The sequence below is a fragment of the Triticum urartu genome, chromosome 2A, assembly GCF_056163025.1.
Source record: "Triticum urartu cultivar PI428250 chromosome 2A, HENAU_Tu73, whole genome shotgun sequence".
Lineage (NCBI taxonomy): Eukaryota > Viridiplantae > Streptophyta > Magnoliopsida > Poales > Poaceae > Triticum > Triticum urartu.
This window is the reverse complement of record NC_141874.1, coordinates 406,326,773-406,343,367: the sequence shown is the minus strand read 5'-3', so window position 1 is coordinate 406,343,367 and position 16,595 is coordinate 406,326,773. Positions and strand designations below refer to the sequence as shown.

The following is a 16,595-nucleotide window of genomic DNA, read 5'->3' as shown; positions in this document are numbered from 1 at the left end:
GCAGTTTGTTGTTGATGTAGTGCAAAATTGATTCAGGTAATTGCATAGGTGGCTCAACGATAGAATCAGCGAATGGAGTTGCTGTTATGTGCTTCATCTATTTTTGTTTGGAGGAAAAAAATGAAAGTGGATTTTCAGCTGAGTAAATTTCATGAGCAAAAAAAGTACTATAAAATCAAAGTTAATCTTGATATTTGTCTCTTTTGTACTTACTTCAAGCCTCCCAAACTCAATATTGACTCCAGGCTTTGTGTCTAGAGCGATGAATGATCTAAGCATTGTTGCTGACCACAAAGGAAGTCTTGGGGACGTACAGGTTGAAATCTTGTAGTCAAAAGTGATCAAGAATTCAAAATGTGCAATCTGACAAAGTGTGCCAAAAAATATGGAAGGAAATGAAAAGTCAGTTAAAAATTGTCTTTGACATGATCTAAAGTGAAAAAGAAGTTAAAATTGTAATAAATCCTTACCACTAATAGTACTTTGCAACCTTCTTCTAGGTTTGACCTCTTCTTCCCAACACTGGACTGCATTTTGGCAATCTCATGAACCAAGAAAGACAGGGTAAAGAGACACCAATTGTATTTTGGAACTGACTCAATATTGACCAACGCACTGTAGTATTTTCTATTTTGTGCTTAGAAGTCCCTTTGAATTCAGTGCAATTAGAATGGAAAGTACAAGGAGCATGAAAATCCTAGAGAAAGCTTCTTCTGATATGTTTTCAGATAGCATTGATAGCAAGTGTTCTGGGTTGGTTTTGTTGTTCCAAGAAATGTGTTCATGAAATCAACAGTTTGTTTTGAAGGCTTTGTTTGTATTGGAAAACCGCCACATGGAATGCCTAGGATTTTGTGTATAGCTGATTCTGTCAAATGGAACTTGAAACCATTTCTTAGTTGAATTCTGCAAGTAGTGGTGTTGAACTGCATTCCTAACCATTCAAATATATCATCCAATATACAGTTGCATGATATATGAAGCAAAGAACCGAACCCAAGCTTATGAACTATCAGCTTCTGCTCCTCATTTAGTTCAGATATAAACTTGATCAGCAGACTGATATGATTAATTTCGGTGACCTGGTGGACACAATGAATGAATTAGAATTGGGAAAAACAAGAATATGTCACAGAGCAATTAAATTAAATTAAGGGGAGAAAAGAGCAGTTTGAATAAATTTAGTTTTGGGGGATATGATTGTTGTGCTTACTTTTAATCTCTTAGCTGCATTATGCTCATTTAATTGAGTGTCAAGATGCTGCTGGTTGCTCCTCTTGTTGATGAAACTTTGATCTACAGAACCCATCTACACATAACAACACAAAAGTTATAGCAAGAGTAATGCCATGACTACCAGTCTATCAAGAAACAATCATTCTAAAAACCATTTTACTATGTACATTTTAAAAAATAAAGCATATTAGGATGAAATTATACAAAAAGTCAACGTTATTAAGAAGAAGAAAAAAGAAGCATTGTCATCAACAGACAGAAAGAACATAGTGAATATATTGACCAAAGGTTATATCAATAAGACTTGTCCATTGTGATTCGATTTTGAAATTTTAACTCTGTTTCAATATTGAACAAATAATAAAATAATTACATGGCAATGGAGCTGCAAGGCCATAGGGCATCACCACAACAGTAGGGGGGAGAGATAACAAATAGAGACTAGCATTTTGATTATCGCTACATGTGAAAAAGTTGTACTGGAAGTAAAAATACTATGCCGTGCCTGAATCACATTTGATTGTTAGGATTGATAGTACTGAAAGTAAAATTCAGAATTTCACATGTCAAAAATGCTGCTCTAGTTTGGCCACGTTTGTCAGCTGTGATGCACATGCTCTTTTGTATTACATACATGAAAACTTACGTTAGTTGTTTCCAAAAATAATTGTCATATAACATCTGAAACAAAAATGCAATGCCTTCAGCAACTGTCACCAACAAAAAAATATTGATTGAGCAATTCCTATTTGTGCTAGAGGAGCAGAGACGAAATAACAAATTGTACACCTGCTGTCATGTTGCACGGCTATGTAGCAGAGCATCCCAAACCAGTTCCATGGCAGGATTGAGTGAACTAGGCATAGATCTTTAAAAGTTTCAGTGCAGTAGGCTAAGATTTTGATACTAGGTTAATTAATTCATTTATCTGACCGAAAACAACAGTAGGAACCTAGTGGGTAGAATCGAAGAACTCCCTAAGATTTAGTAGATCCACCATGTCTGAAGCATTTGGGGATAAAAAGCTCAACCTAGGGTTCGTAGTTTCGCCAGAGGTACAATCTAGAAGCTACGGAATGACAGAGAAAAGAGATTTCAAAGGGCAAACCTGCGTTGATCTTGGCGAAGAGTAATTTCCCAACAGGGCATCCAGGAGAGAGTCGGCAGTCGCCGGAGCAAGAGATAAAGAAAGAGTGGAAGAGAAATGGGGAATTTTCCTGCCCGTGGTTTGTTTTTGACAAATAAGCCCCTCTGTTTAAGCACGTTGCCAGTACTTTTCGAAAAAACACCTTGCGGCAGCTTTGAATTATTTTTGAGGTCCCTATGGAAATAAGTCAGGGCCCGCAAGTAAGTGACTTGGTAGGAAAAGACTCTGAACGAAAGAAAACAGGGGAATTGTTCTAGATACCTCTCGACTCTCTCGACCAGTCCCGAAGGGGAGGAATTGGCGGCACCGATGGCAGCAACGGAGCCGCCACCGGCAGCGGCACAGATTTCCGGTGGGGAATTCTCCGGCGTGGATGGGAGGACATCAATTCCACCAGTATTGGCGTCCATGGGAATCGAAAACCTACGTTCTTCAAGCCGATCGTCCAGATCCCAGGTTCTTTTCTTCATCTGCTATGTTCTTATGTTAGATATAAAAAGTGCAGACATAAGACGTTATTGCTCTTTTAGAAAGTCAGTACAGAAACTATGTAGATTATATAGACTAATGTACTGGCAGTCTGCATACACTTGTTATATGCTGAATTCTCTGATGCATCTGACTTCTGAATTGAGATGGTATGGTATGGCATGGCCGGGGGCTCTGAACCCTGTAGTATCCCTGGATAAAAGGCATCATCTAACTCTTTGGGGTATTCTTTCTTCTCTCTGCCCATGTCCTTTCAGTTTGACTAGACAGTCACAGGCTATGCATGTTTTTCTTGTCCTTCTGGCTACTTCCTTGATTGCTAGGAGAAGGTTCATGCGTCGTGTCCTACATCTTCTCTCAGTAAATTTCGTCTTGCCATGCCACAAAAGTTGATGTCCGTTTAGGTGGGGGGAAACGGCATGGTTAAATCCAAGGGAGGTACAACATGCTCTTCATTAAGCAATTTTGTCCAGACTAGTTGTCTGAAAGTTTATGTAACTAGTCTACCCTTGCACCTGCATTTTGAACTATTTGTGATCTTATTGCCATCCAGTGTTAGCTACTACCTCTGTCCCAAATTAAAAGATGTTTTTGGTAAGCTAAATAGCCTACCAAAAACGTCTTATAATTTGGTACAGAGGAAGTACCATTTAACATCTGGTCGAATGCACAATTAATTATGGGAGGTTCTGTTGTTAACGCTCTTCAAATATGTCAAGATTTCATAGTACTTGTGCCTAGAATACCAAAAAATTGAGAGAAAAAGGGACATGTCTGACAGTGGTTGCCTTTTTTATCCAGAATTTTGCTTATTTATTCATAACAGTGTATGCTGAATTCTCTGATGCATCTGAATAGATGTGTATATTCTTAGCTGCCTAGTGTAGGGTCAGACAGTACATAATCAGATCAACAAACTCCTTAAAACATATGCACTGTTTTGTAAACATACAAGGTTCAAAGAAGTAGTAGATCGTTGTGGAGGACAGTTATATTTTGTAATGATTGCATAAGTTAATTTTAGTTTCAATTAATCAGGTACCCAAAATATAAAAAAAGTGTACTGCTATGTGGCACCGTTTGTGCTCTGTAATTCACAAAATGAAGGAAAAATTTATGGATTCACTCTGGTTTAGAAGGGCTAATTATTATGTGGTTAATTTGGAATTGAAGAAACTATGCTGTTATTTTATTAAATTTAATTTATGGCCACAAAATAGACGAACCATTAGTAAATTTCCTAGTGAGTAAATCTTTTACATCTCCAAAATAAACTAGTTCTCAAACAACCTGATAACTGAATCATTGTTGAATAAATATATCCTTTGAATCAATTGAGTGTAAAACATTGTGCACTGAATATGATTAAACTGATGATCTTCAGTTTAATAAGACCAAGTCTTGTTCTTTTAAATTCAATTGTGTATTGCCTGGACAGTGAATATATGGTATCCACTGAGCTTTCTGAAAAGGTATTTTATTTTTGTGTTAGGTGCTTTCAAGTGGAAGAACTAGAGCAGTAAATAAGAAGAAACCAGTGAAGAGCAAAGAAAAAGCAAAGATGCTAACTACGAGTGATCAAGTTGATAAAAGTTTAGGAGAAAAAATGATGTATGTTTTGTTCACTGATATTTCGAATTACCCAATCAGGTTGTTTCTATACACAGTTGTGAAAAAGAAAGTTTATTAATAATATATTTGCTCTGCTTGATGCAGGGTGATGATGTTATGCTTGAATTTGACCAATATGTAATGTATCATGAAATGAAGAAGAAAACAGAGGTTAGTAAGTGAAGTTCGTGGGCACAACAATTTTTTAGTGAAGTTCCTGCTTAGGGAGAAGTCTTTGTTAAAAAAATTAATATAGACTTGCTTGTATATTTCAGGAAGTACTAAGTAGTCAGGAATTGATGTTAAGTCAAGAAAAATTTAGCACGCATGACAGATTTGAATCAATTATCCAAGAAGTTATTACTACACAATGTGTTGTAGAAGATGTCACTGAGCGAGATGATAATGAAGAAGATAAAGATGGTTCAAATGGTCAAGACATTGAAGAGGTATATCAAAGAACACTAAAAATAGTTTGTTTATAAGAATCTGTTATTTTTATGTGCATGGTTGTTTAATTGCATGTTTTGCTCCAAAAATTGTAGATAAATTTTCAACAGCAAAAAAATTGTGCTGGAGTTTCTGGTCCTTCTTCTATTGTCATAAGTGGAAATCAAGATGCTGAACTAGCAGGAGATAATATATCTTCTATTCAAAATGACAATGCAATGAGCGTGGTGCTTGGTTCTGATAAGGTTTGTGTTGGAAATATGCCCTAGAGGCAATAATAAATTGGTTATTATTATATTTCCTTGTTCATGATAATCGTTTATTATCCATGCTAGAATTGTATTGATAGGAAACTCAGATACATGTGTGGATACATAGACAACACCATGTCCCTAGTAAGCATCTAGTTGACTAGCTCGTTGACCAATAGATGGTTACGGTTTCCTGACCATGGAGATTGGATGTCGTTGATAACGGGATCACATCATTGGGAGAATGATGTGATGGACAAGACCCAATCCTAAGCCTAGCACAAAGATCGTGTAGTTCGTATGCTAAAGCTTTTCTAATGTCAAGTATCATTTCCTTAGACCATGAGATTGTGCAACTCCCAGATACCGTAGGAATACTTTGGGTGTGCCAAACGTCACAACGTAACTGGGTGGCTATAAAGGTGCACTATGGGTATCTCCGAAAGTGTCTGTTGGGTTGGCACGAATCGAGACTGGGATTTGTCACTCCGTGTGACGGAGAGGTATCTCTGGGCCCACTCGGTAGGACATCATCATAATGTGCACAATGTGATCAAGGAGTTGATCATGGGATGATGTGTTACGGAACGAGTAAAGAGACTTGCCGGTAACGAGATTGAACAAGGTATCGGGATACCGACGATCGAATCTCGGGCAAGTACAATACCGCTAGACAAAGGGAATTGTATACGGGATTGATCGAATCCTCGACATCGTGGTTCATCCGATGAGATCATCGTGGAACATGTGGGAACCAACATGGGTATCCAGATCCCGCTGTTGGTTATTGACCGGAGAACGTCTCGGTCATGTCTGCATGGTTCCCGAACCCGTAGGGTCTACACACTTAAGGTTCGATGACGCTAGGGTTATAAAGGAAGTTTGTATGTGGTTACCGAATGTTGTTCAGAGTCCCGGATGAGATCCCAGATGTCACGAGCAGTTCCGGAATGGTCCGGAGGTAAAGATTTATATATGGGAAGTCCTGTTTTGGTCACCGGAAAGGTTTCGGGTTTTATCGGTAACGTACCGGGACCACCGGGAGGGTCCCGGGGGTCCACCAAGTGGGGCCACAAGCCCCGAAGGGCTGCATGGGCCAAGTGTGGGAGGGGACCAGCCGCAGGTGGGCTGGTGCACCCCCCCACAAGGGCCCAAGGCTCCTAAGGGGAGGAGGGGGGCAAACCCTAAGGGCAGATGGGCCTTAGGGCCCATGCCTGGTGCGCCTCCCTCTCCCCCTCCCCTGGCCGCCCCACCAGATGGGATCTGGGCTGGCCGCCGCCCCTAGGGTTGAACCCTAGGTGGGGGCGCCACCCCCTCCCTCTCCCCTATATATAGTTGAGGTCTTTGGGGCTGCCAACACATGAGTTTCTGACCTCTCCCTGGCGCAGCCCTACCTCTCTTTCTCCTCATATCTCGCGGTGCTTGGCGAAGCCCTGCTGGATCACCATGCTCCTCCACCACCACCACGCCGTTGTGCTGCTGCTGGATGGAGTCTTCCTCAACCTCTCCCTCTCTCCTTGCTGGATCAAGGCATGGGAGACGTCACCGGGCTGTACGTGTGTTGAACGCGGAGGTGCCGTCCGTTCGGCACTAGGATCTCCGGTGATTTGGATCACGACGAGTACGACTCCTTCAACCCCGTTCTCTTGAACGCTTCCGCTTAGCGATCTACAAGGGTATGTAGATGCACTCTCCTTCCCCTCATTGCTGGTTTCTCCATAGATAGATCTTGGTGACACGTAGGAAAATTTTGAATTTCTGCTATGTTCCCCAACAGTGGCATCATGAGCTAGGTCTATGCGTAGTTACTATGCACGAGTAGAACACAAAGTAGTTGTGGGCATCGATATTGTCAATTATCTTGCCGTTACTAGTCTTATCTTGATTCGGCGGCATCGTGAGATGAAGCGGCCTGGACCAACCTTACACGTACGCTTACGTGAGACCGGTTCCACCGACTGACATGCACTAGTTGCATAAGGTGGCTGGCGGGTGTCTGTCTCTCCCACTTTAGTCAGATCGGATTCGATGAACAGGGTCCTTATGAAGGGTAAATAGAAATTGGCAATTCACGTTGTGGTTTTGGCGTAGGTAAGAAACGTTCTTGCTAGAAACCTATAGCAGCCACGTAAAAACTTGCAACAACAATTAGAGGACGTCTAACTTGTTTTTGCAGCAAGTGTTTTGTGATGTGATATGGCCAAAGGATGTGATGAATGATATATATGTGATGTATGAGATCATGTTCTTGTAATAGGAATCACGACTTGCATGTCGATGAGTATGACAACCGGCAGGAGCCATAGGAGATGTCTTTATTTTTTGTATGACCTGCGTGTCATTGAGAAACGCCATGTAAATTACTTTACTTTATTGCTAAACGTGTTAGCCATAGTAGTATAAGTAATAGTTGGCGAGCAACTTCATGGAGACACGATGATGGAGATCATGATGATGGAGATCATGGTGTCATGCCGGTGACAAGATGATCATGGAGCCCCAAGATGGAGATCAAAGGACCTATATGATATTGGCCATATCATGTCACTATTATTTGATTGCATGTGATGTTTATCATGTTTTTGCATCTTGTTTACTTAGAACGACGGTAGTAAATAAGATGATCCCTCATGATAATTTCAAGAAAGTGTTCCCCCTAACTGTGCACCGTTGCGACAGTTCGTTGTTTCGAAGCACCACGTGATGATCGGGTGTGATAGATTCCAACGTTCACATACAACGGGTGTAAGATAGATTTACACATGCAAACACTTAGGTTGACTTGAAGAGCCTAGCTTGTACAAACATGGCCTCGAAACACAGAAGACCGAAAGGTCGAACATGAGTCGTATAGAAGATACGATCAACATGAAGATGTTCACCGATGTTGACTAGTCCGTCTCACGTGATGATCGGACATGGCCTAGTTGACTCGGATCATGTAATCACTTAGATGACTAGAGGGATGTCTATCTAAGTGGGAGTTCATAAGATGAACTTAATTATCCTGATCATAGTCAAAAGGTCTTCGCAAATTATGTCGTGGCTCGCGTTTCAGTTCTACTGTTTAGATATGTTCCTAGAGAAAATTTAGTTGAAAGTTGATAGTAGCAATTATGCGGACTAGGTCCGTAAACTGAGGATTGTCCTCATTGCTTCATAGAAGGCTTGTGTCCTTAATGCACCGCTCAGTGTGCTGAACCTCGAACGTCGTCTGTGGATGTTGCGAACATCTGACATACACATTTTGATAACTACGTGATAGTTCAGTTAAACGGTTTAGAGTTGAGGCACCGAAGACGTTTTGAAACGTCGCGAAACATATGAGATGTTTCGAGGGCTGAAATTGGGATTTCAGGCTCGTGCCCACGTCAAGAGGTATAAGACCTCCAACGATTTGTTAGCCTGCAAACTAAGGGAGAAAATCTCAATTGTTGAGCTTGTGCTCAGATTGTCTGAGTACAACAATCATTTGAATCGAGTGGGAGTTGATCTTCCAGATGAGATAGTGATGTTTCTCCGAAGTCATTACCACCAAGCTGCTAGAGCTTCGTGATGAACTATAATATATCAGGGACATATATGATGATCCTTGAGATATTCGCGATGTTTGACACGACAAAAGTAGAAATCAAGAAGGAGCATCAATTGTTGATGGTTGAACCACTAGTTTCAAGAAGGGCAAGGGCAAGAAGGGATACTTCATGAAATGGCAAATCAGCTGCTGCTTTAGTGAAGAAACCCAAGGTTGAACCCAAACCCGAGACTAAGTGCTTCTGTAATAAGGGAAACAGCCACTGGATCAGAATTACCCTAGATACTTGGTAGATGAGAAGGCTGGCAAGGTCGATAGAAGTATATTGGATATACATTGTGTTAATGTGTACTTTACTAGTACTCCTAGTAGCACCATGGTATTGGATACCGGTTCGGTTGCTAAGTGTTAGTAAACTCGAAATAAAAGGCTGCGGAGTAAACGGAGACTAGCTAAAGGTGAGCTGGCGATATGTGTTGGAAGTTTTTCCCAAGCTTGATGTGATCAAGCATCGCACGCTCCCTCTACCATCGAGATTGGTGTTTGCATCGAGCATAGACATGATTGGATTATGTCTATCGCAATACGGTTATTCATTTAAGGAGAATAATGGTTACTCTGTTTATTTGAATAATACCTTCAATAGTCTTGCACCTAAAATAAATGGTTTATTGAATCTCGATCGTAGTAATACACATGTTCATGCCAAAAGATATAAGTTAGTAATGATAGTACCACCTACTTGTGGCACGGCCACGTAAGTCATATCGGTATAAAACGCATGAAGAAGCTCCATGTTGATGGATCTTTGGGCTCACTCGTTTTGAAAAGTTTGAGACATGCGAACCATGTCTATTGGTGTATATGCATGAAGAAACTCCATGCAAATGGACCGTTTGGACTCACTTGATTTTGAATCACTTGAGACATGCAAATCATACCACATGGGCAAGATGACTGAAAGCCTCGTTTTCAGTAAAATGGAACTAGAAAGCAACTTGTTGGAAGTAATACATTTTGATGTGTGCAGTCCAATGAGTGCTGAGGCGTGTAGTGGATATCGTTATGTTCTTACTTCACAGATGATTTGAGTAGATGTTGAGTATATTTACTTGATGAATCACGAGTCTGAATTATTGAAAGGTTCAAGTAATTTCAGGGTGAAGGTGAGAGATCGTCGTGACAAGAGGATAAAATATCTTTGATATGATCATAGAGATGAATATCTGAATTACGAGTTTGGCACAAAATTAAGACATTGTGGAAATTGTTTCACAACTAATACAGCCTGAAACACCATAGTATGATGGTGTGTCCGAACATCATAACTACACCCTATTGGATATGATGCATACCATGATGTCTCTTATCGAATTACCACGATGGTTTATGGGTTAGGCATTAGAGACAACCACATTCACTTTAAATAGGGCAGCACGTAATTCCGATGAGATGACACCGTATGAACTATGGTTTAGAGAAACCTAAGCTGTCATTTGTTAAAAGGTTTGGGGCTGCAACGCTTATGTGAAAAAGTTTTAGGTTGATAAGCTCGAACCCAAAGCGGATAAATGCATCTTCATAGGACACCCAAAACAGTTGGGTATACCTCCTGTCTCAGATCCGAAAGCAATAAGGGATTGTTTCTAGAATCGTGTCCTTTCTCGAGGAAAAGTTTCTCTCAAAGGAATTGAGTGGGAGGATGGTGGAGACTTGATGAGGTTATTGAACTGTCACTTCAACTAGTGTATAGCAGGGCACAAAGAGTTGTTCCTGTGGCACCTACACCAATTGAAGTGGAAGCTTATGATATTGATCATGAGACTTCGGATCAAGTCACTTCCAAACCTCGTAGGATGACAAGGATGCGTACTACTTCAGAGTGGTACGTAATCCTGTCTTGGAAGTCATGTTGCTAGACAACAATGAACCTACGAGCTATGGAGAAGCGATGGTGGGCCCGGATTCCGATAAATGGCTCGAGGCCATAAAATCCAAGAGAGGATCCATGTATGAAAACAAAGTGTAGACTTTGGCAGAACGGCTCGATGGTCGTAAGGCTGTTGAGTACAGATGGATTTTTAAAGGAAGACGGACAATGATGGTAAATGTCACCATTAAGAAAGCTCGACTTGTCGTTAAGATGTTTTCCGACAAGTTCAAGGAGTTGACTATGATGAGACTTCCTCACTCGTAGCGATGCTAAGAGTCTGTTGGAATTATATTAGCATTATTTATGAAATCTTGCACATAGGATGTCAAACATTGTTTCCTCGACGATTTTCTTGAGGAAAGGTTGTATGTGATACAACCGGAAGGTTTTGTCAATCCTAAAAGATGCTAATAAGTATGCAAAGCTCCAGCAATCCTTCTAAGGACTGGAGTAAGCATCTCGGAGTTGGAATGTATGCTTTGATGAGATGATCAAAGATTTTGGGTGTATACAAAGTTTATGAGAAACTTGTATTTCCAAAGAAGTGAGTGGGAGCACTATAGAATTTCTGATGAATATATGTTGCTAACATATTGTTGATCAGAAATGACGTAGGATTTCTGGAAAGCATATAGGGTTATTTGAAAGTGTTTTTCAATGGAAAGCCTTGATTAAGCTACTTGAACATTGAGCATCAAGATCTATAAGGATAGATCAAAACGCTTAATGGTACTTTCAAATGAGCACATACCTTGACATGATCTTGAAGGTATTCAAGATGGATCAGTCAAAGAAGGAGTTCTTGCCTGAGTTGTAAGGTATGAAGTTAAGACTTAAAGCTCGACCACGGCAGAAGAAAGAGGAAGGACGAAGGTTGTCCCCTATGCTTTTGTCATAGGCTCTATACGGTATGCCATGCTGAGTACCGCACCTGATGTGTGCCTTGCCACATATCTGGCAAGAGGGTACAAAGGTAATCTAGGAGTAGATCACCAGATAGCGGTCTAAATTATCCTTAGAGGAATAAGGATATGTTTCTCGGTTATGGAGGTGATAAAGAGTTCGACGTAAAGAGTTACGTCGATGCAAGCTTAACACCTATCCGGATAGCTCTGAGTATAGATACCGGATACGTATAATGGAATAGCTCCAAGTAGAACAGTTATTTGAAATGGCTCCAAATGTAGCGTAGTAGTTGCATCTACAAGATGACATAGAAATTTGTGAAGTACACACGGATCTGAATGTTGCAGACCCGTTGACTGAAACCTCTCTCACAAGCATAACATGATCAAACCCAAAACTCTTTGGGTGTTAGTCACATGGGGATGTGACCTTGAGTGTTAATCACATATCGATGTGAACTGGATTATTGACTCTAGTGCAAGTGGGAGACTGTTGGAAATATGCCCTAGAGGCAATAATAAATTGGTTATTATTATATTTCCTTGTTCATGATAATCGTTTATTATCCATGCTAGAATTGTATTGATAGGAAACTCAGATACATGTGTGGATACATAGACAACACCATGTCCCTAGTAGGCCTCTAGTTGACTAGCTCGTTGATCAATAGATGGTTACGGTTTCCTGACCATGGACATTGGATGTCGTTGATAACGGGATCACATCATTGGGAGAATGATGTGATGGACAAGACCCAATCCTAAGCCTAGCACAAAGATCGTGTAGTTCGTATGCTAAAGCTTTTCTAATGTCAAGTATCATTTCCTTAGACCATGAGATTGTGCAACTCCCGGATATCATAGGAATACTTTGGGTGTGCCAAACGTCACAACATAACTGGGTGGCTATAAAGTTGCACTACGGGTATCTCCGAAAGTGTCTGTTGGGTTGGCACGAATCGAGACTGGGATTTGTCACTCCGTGTGACGGAGAGGTATCTCTGGGCCCACTCGGTAGGACATCATCATAATGTGCACAATGTGATCAAGGAGTTGATCACAGGATGATGTGTTACGGAACGAGTAAAGAGACTTGCCGGTAACGAGATTGAACAAGGTATCGGGATACCAACGATCGAATCTCGGGCAAGTACAATACTGCTAGACAAAGGGAACTGTATACGGGATTGATCGAATCCTCGACATCGTGGTTCATCCGATGAGATCATCGTGGAACATGTGGGAACCAACATGGGTATCCAGATCCCGCTGTTGGTTATTGACCGGAGAACGTCTCGGTCATGTCTGCATGGTTCCCGAACCCGTAGGGTCTACACACTTAAGGTTCGATGACGCTAGGGTTATAAAGGAAGTTTGTATGTGGTTACCGAATGTTGTTCGGAGTCCCGGATGAGATCCTAGAAGTCACGAGGAGTTCCGGAATGGTCCGGAGGTAAAGATTTATATATGGGAAGTCCTGTTTTGGTCACCGGAAAGGTTTCGGGTTTTATCGGTAACGTACCGGGACCACCGGGAGGGTCCCGGGGGTCCACCAAGTGGGGCCACAAGCCCCGAAGGGCTGCATGGGCCAAGTGTGGGAGGGGACCAGCCCTAGGTGGGCTGGTGCGCCCCCCCACAAGGGCCCAAGGCACCTAAGGGGAGGAGGGGGGCAAACCCTAAGGGCAGATGGGCCTTAGGGCCCATGCCTGGTGCGCCTCCCTCTCCTCCTCCCCTGGCCGCCCCACCAGATGGGATCTGGGTTGGCCGCCGCCCCTAGGGTGGAACCCTAGGTGGGGGCGCAGCCCCCTCCCTCTCCCCTATATATAGTTGAGGTCTTTGGGGCTGCCAATACATGAGTTTCTGACCTCTCCCTGGCGCAGCCCTACCTCTCTTTCTCCTCATATCTCGCGGTGCTTGGCGAAGCCCTGCTGGATCACCATGGTCCTCCACCACTACCACGCCGTTGTGCTACCGCTGGATGGAGTCTTCCTCAACCTCTCCCTCTCTCCTTGCTGGATCAAGGCATGGGAGACGTCACCGGGCTGTACGTGTGTTGAACGCGGAGGTGCCGTCCGTTCGGCACTAGGATCTCCGGTGATTTGGATCACGACGAGTACGACTCCTTCAACCCCGTTCTCTTGAACGCTTCCGCTTAGCAATCTACAAGGGTATGTAGATGCACTCTCCTTCCCCTCGTTGCTGGTTTCTCCATAGATAGATCTTGGTGACACGTAGGAAAATTTTGAATTTCTGCTACGTTCCCCAACAGTTTGTACTATGTTATTTTGTGTTTTCTATTGTAACTTCATGAAAGTTATTGAAAGAAAATACAGACTTTCTGTTTTTCATTGCTCATGTTGTTTTGAAAAAAATGTGTAGGATGCACTTTCTTATGAGAATGCTCTTGAAAACATTGGTAGTAGCAGTGGTGATTCTGATGAGGATGATGATGATAGTGTTTCGAAAGATGAAGAGTATATGTTTCCAACGCCAGATGAAATAGAGAAGACAAATGTGCCTCAAGTTGGGAAGGTGTTCAGTACTCTGGATGCTGCTAATAGGTTTCTTAATGTATATGCTCTGACCAATGGATTCGGAATAAAGAAAGGAAGAAACCACAAGAATAGAAAGATATCTTTTGTTTGCAACAAGAGCAGGAAGACTGTGTCGACATATACAGGGGCAAGAAAAAGGAGAAGAAATGTTCTTCAAAGAACGAACTGCCAAATGCATGTTATAGTCTGCTTGGAAGATGGAAAATGGCACATTCAATCCCAAGATTTGAAGCATAACCATGATTTGGTTTCTTCTCCATCTCTAACACAGTTCTTCCTTAGTCATAGAAGTATGAATGATGCTGAGAAGTTATTGTCCAGGCTGCTACAGGAACACAGAATAAAACCTAGGAAAATAATGAGCATATTTAGGAAGCTGTGTGGTGGAAAATTTGGGAATACAACTTTTGATGTGAAGAAACTTGACAATTTTAAGCAAGATGACCGTGAGAAGAGAAGAAACACAGATATAGAACACACTTTGGAATATATTGAGAAGTTGCAAGTTGATAAGCCTGGTTTTGTATACAAAGCACAGAGAGATTCTTCCAATTCCATCCTTAGTTTGTTTTGGATAGATTCAAGGTCGAGGCTGGATTACCTGTTGTATGGAGATATTATTTCGTTTGACACAACGTTCAACACGGACAAATATAACATGCCTTTTGCGCCAATAATAGGAGTTAATGGCCACTCAAGAACAATTATCTTTGGCTGGGCTCTTTTGCAAGATGAGACAACAGATACTTTCAAGTGGCTATTTGAGACATTTGTTGAAGTGATGGGTGGAAAGAAGCTAGGAGTTGTGCTCACTGATCAAGATGCTGCTATGAAAAAAGCAGTTCCAAAGGTGTTCCCAGATGCATTGCACAGATCTTGTATTTGGCATGTTTGGAGGAAAGCAAGGGAGAATCTGAAAGTATACTTTCATTTGAAGAAAGACATGGAGAAGGACCTGGATGAATGTATCATGCAGTCATTGACGGTACAGAAGTTTCAAACCAAATGACAGGAAATGCTGGAGAAGCACAGTTGTGCGAAACATGCTCACATCAAGCGGATGTGGGAGAATAGGCAGTACTTTGTTCCTGCTTACTACCAACGAGCGTTCTGTCCTTTCACTAGATCAACAAGCAGAAGTGAGAGTTTCAACTCTAACTTTAAGGATTATGTTTTGAGGAAAGACACAATTGAAACATTTATTCGTCAATATGAATTGTTCCAAGAGAGTGTGATACATATAGAAAACAAAGATAGGTTCTTGTCTAATGAGAAAGTTCCTGTTATGTGGGGATATCAGCGGTTTGAACGACATGCAGCTGAGATATATACTAGAGCCATATACAGCAAGTTCCCGACAGAGATGATGAATGCCATTGCTTTTGGAGTGAGAGAGATTGAGAAAGATAAAAATATGAACTTAAAAGAAACTTTGAGTACGAGAACCCAGAATTTGGCAGGGAGATATTCACTGTGCATGTAGACCGAGCTGCTGAGCAGTTTGACTGTGAATGTGGAAAGTTTGACAGGGACGGAATTTTATGCTGCCACATTCTGAGACTGTTTACTCAGTTTGATTACCTCAAGATACCAGAAAGGTACATAGTGGCAAGATGGACAAGAGAATTCAGAGAAATTCAGCTAAGGAAGCACAAGATTGATCTTCTTGGTGCACAAAGCAAAGACTAGTCACACAATGTCGTGCGGTATGCAATTGTAATGAATACTATTGGTGAGGTATGTTCGGACATTAGTCATGATTCTGGGTATTGTCAAGAATTATTAGATGCAGTCAAGACTGTCCATAACAAGTATCTTGCTGGGAGAGAAGAAACAGAAGGAAACCAAAAAGCAAATGAGAATGAAAGGAACAGAAATAGTGACAAGGGCCTGAAAGATCCTGCTGTTAAAAAGAACAAGTCTGTCAACAAAGGGAATAGAATGAAGCCTCGTTCAGAAATTGAAGCTCAAAAGTGTGCTGCGCGAAAGAGAAAAAAAATTCAATATGAACGTGTGAGTACTAGTGCATAAAAACGATTAAGAAAAGTTATTGTTGAGATACTCTCAAGTTGAAGTTGCTATGCTGAATATAAGAATAGTGGCTATTTTTTTAGGCTACAGAATACTTTGTGGTATTACTTTATTTTAGGGTATATTCAACAAAACATTATTTCTTGCTATAATTGGAAATGGTGTTCTTATTGCTTTTTGAAAATATTAGTGTGAGGAATAGTAAACGCCTCACTATTTGTGTTTAGAAACAAAAAAAATTAGTCGTTGCATTTGTGATGTATGAGGTATTGTTTTTTGTTTCATACTCAAGATGATGTAGTTGAATTTAGACATGAATATACATTTTGGTTTGGGAAAATTTTGTTTTCGGAGAAACCAAATTGAGGAAAATAGTGAGACATGAAGAAGTGCAAAAAGGGTAGTAAAAAAGACAAGTTTGTGTTCAAACAAGATGAATTTGTATATTTTTT

At 41.2% G+C, this 16,595-nt stretch overlaps 1 pseudogene; it reads left to right on the top strand.

Moving 5' to 3' along the window:
* The first annotated feature begins 2,692 nt into the window (after positions 1-2,692).
* On the top strand, positions 2,693-16,143 carry LOC147985274 (protein FAR1-RELATED SEQUENCE 5-like; annotated as a pseudogene).
* Positions 16,144-16,595: the final 452 nt, after the last annotated feature.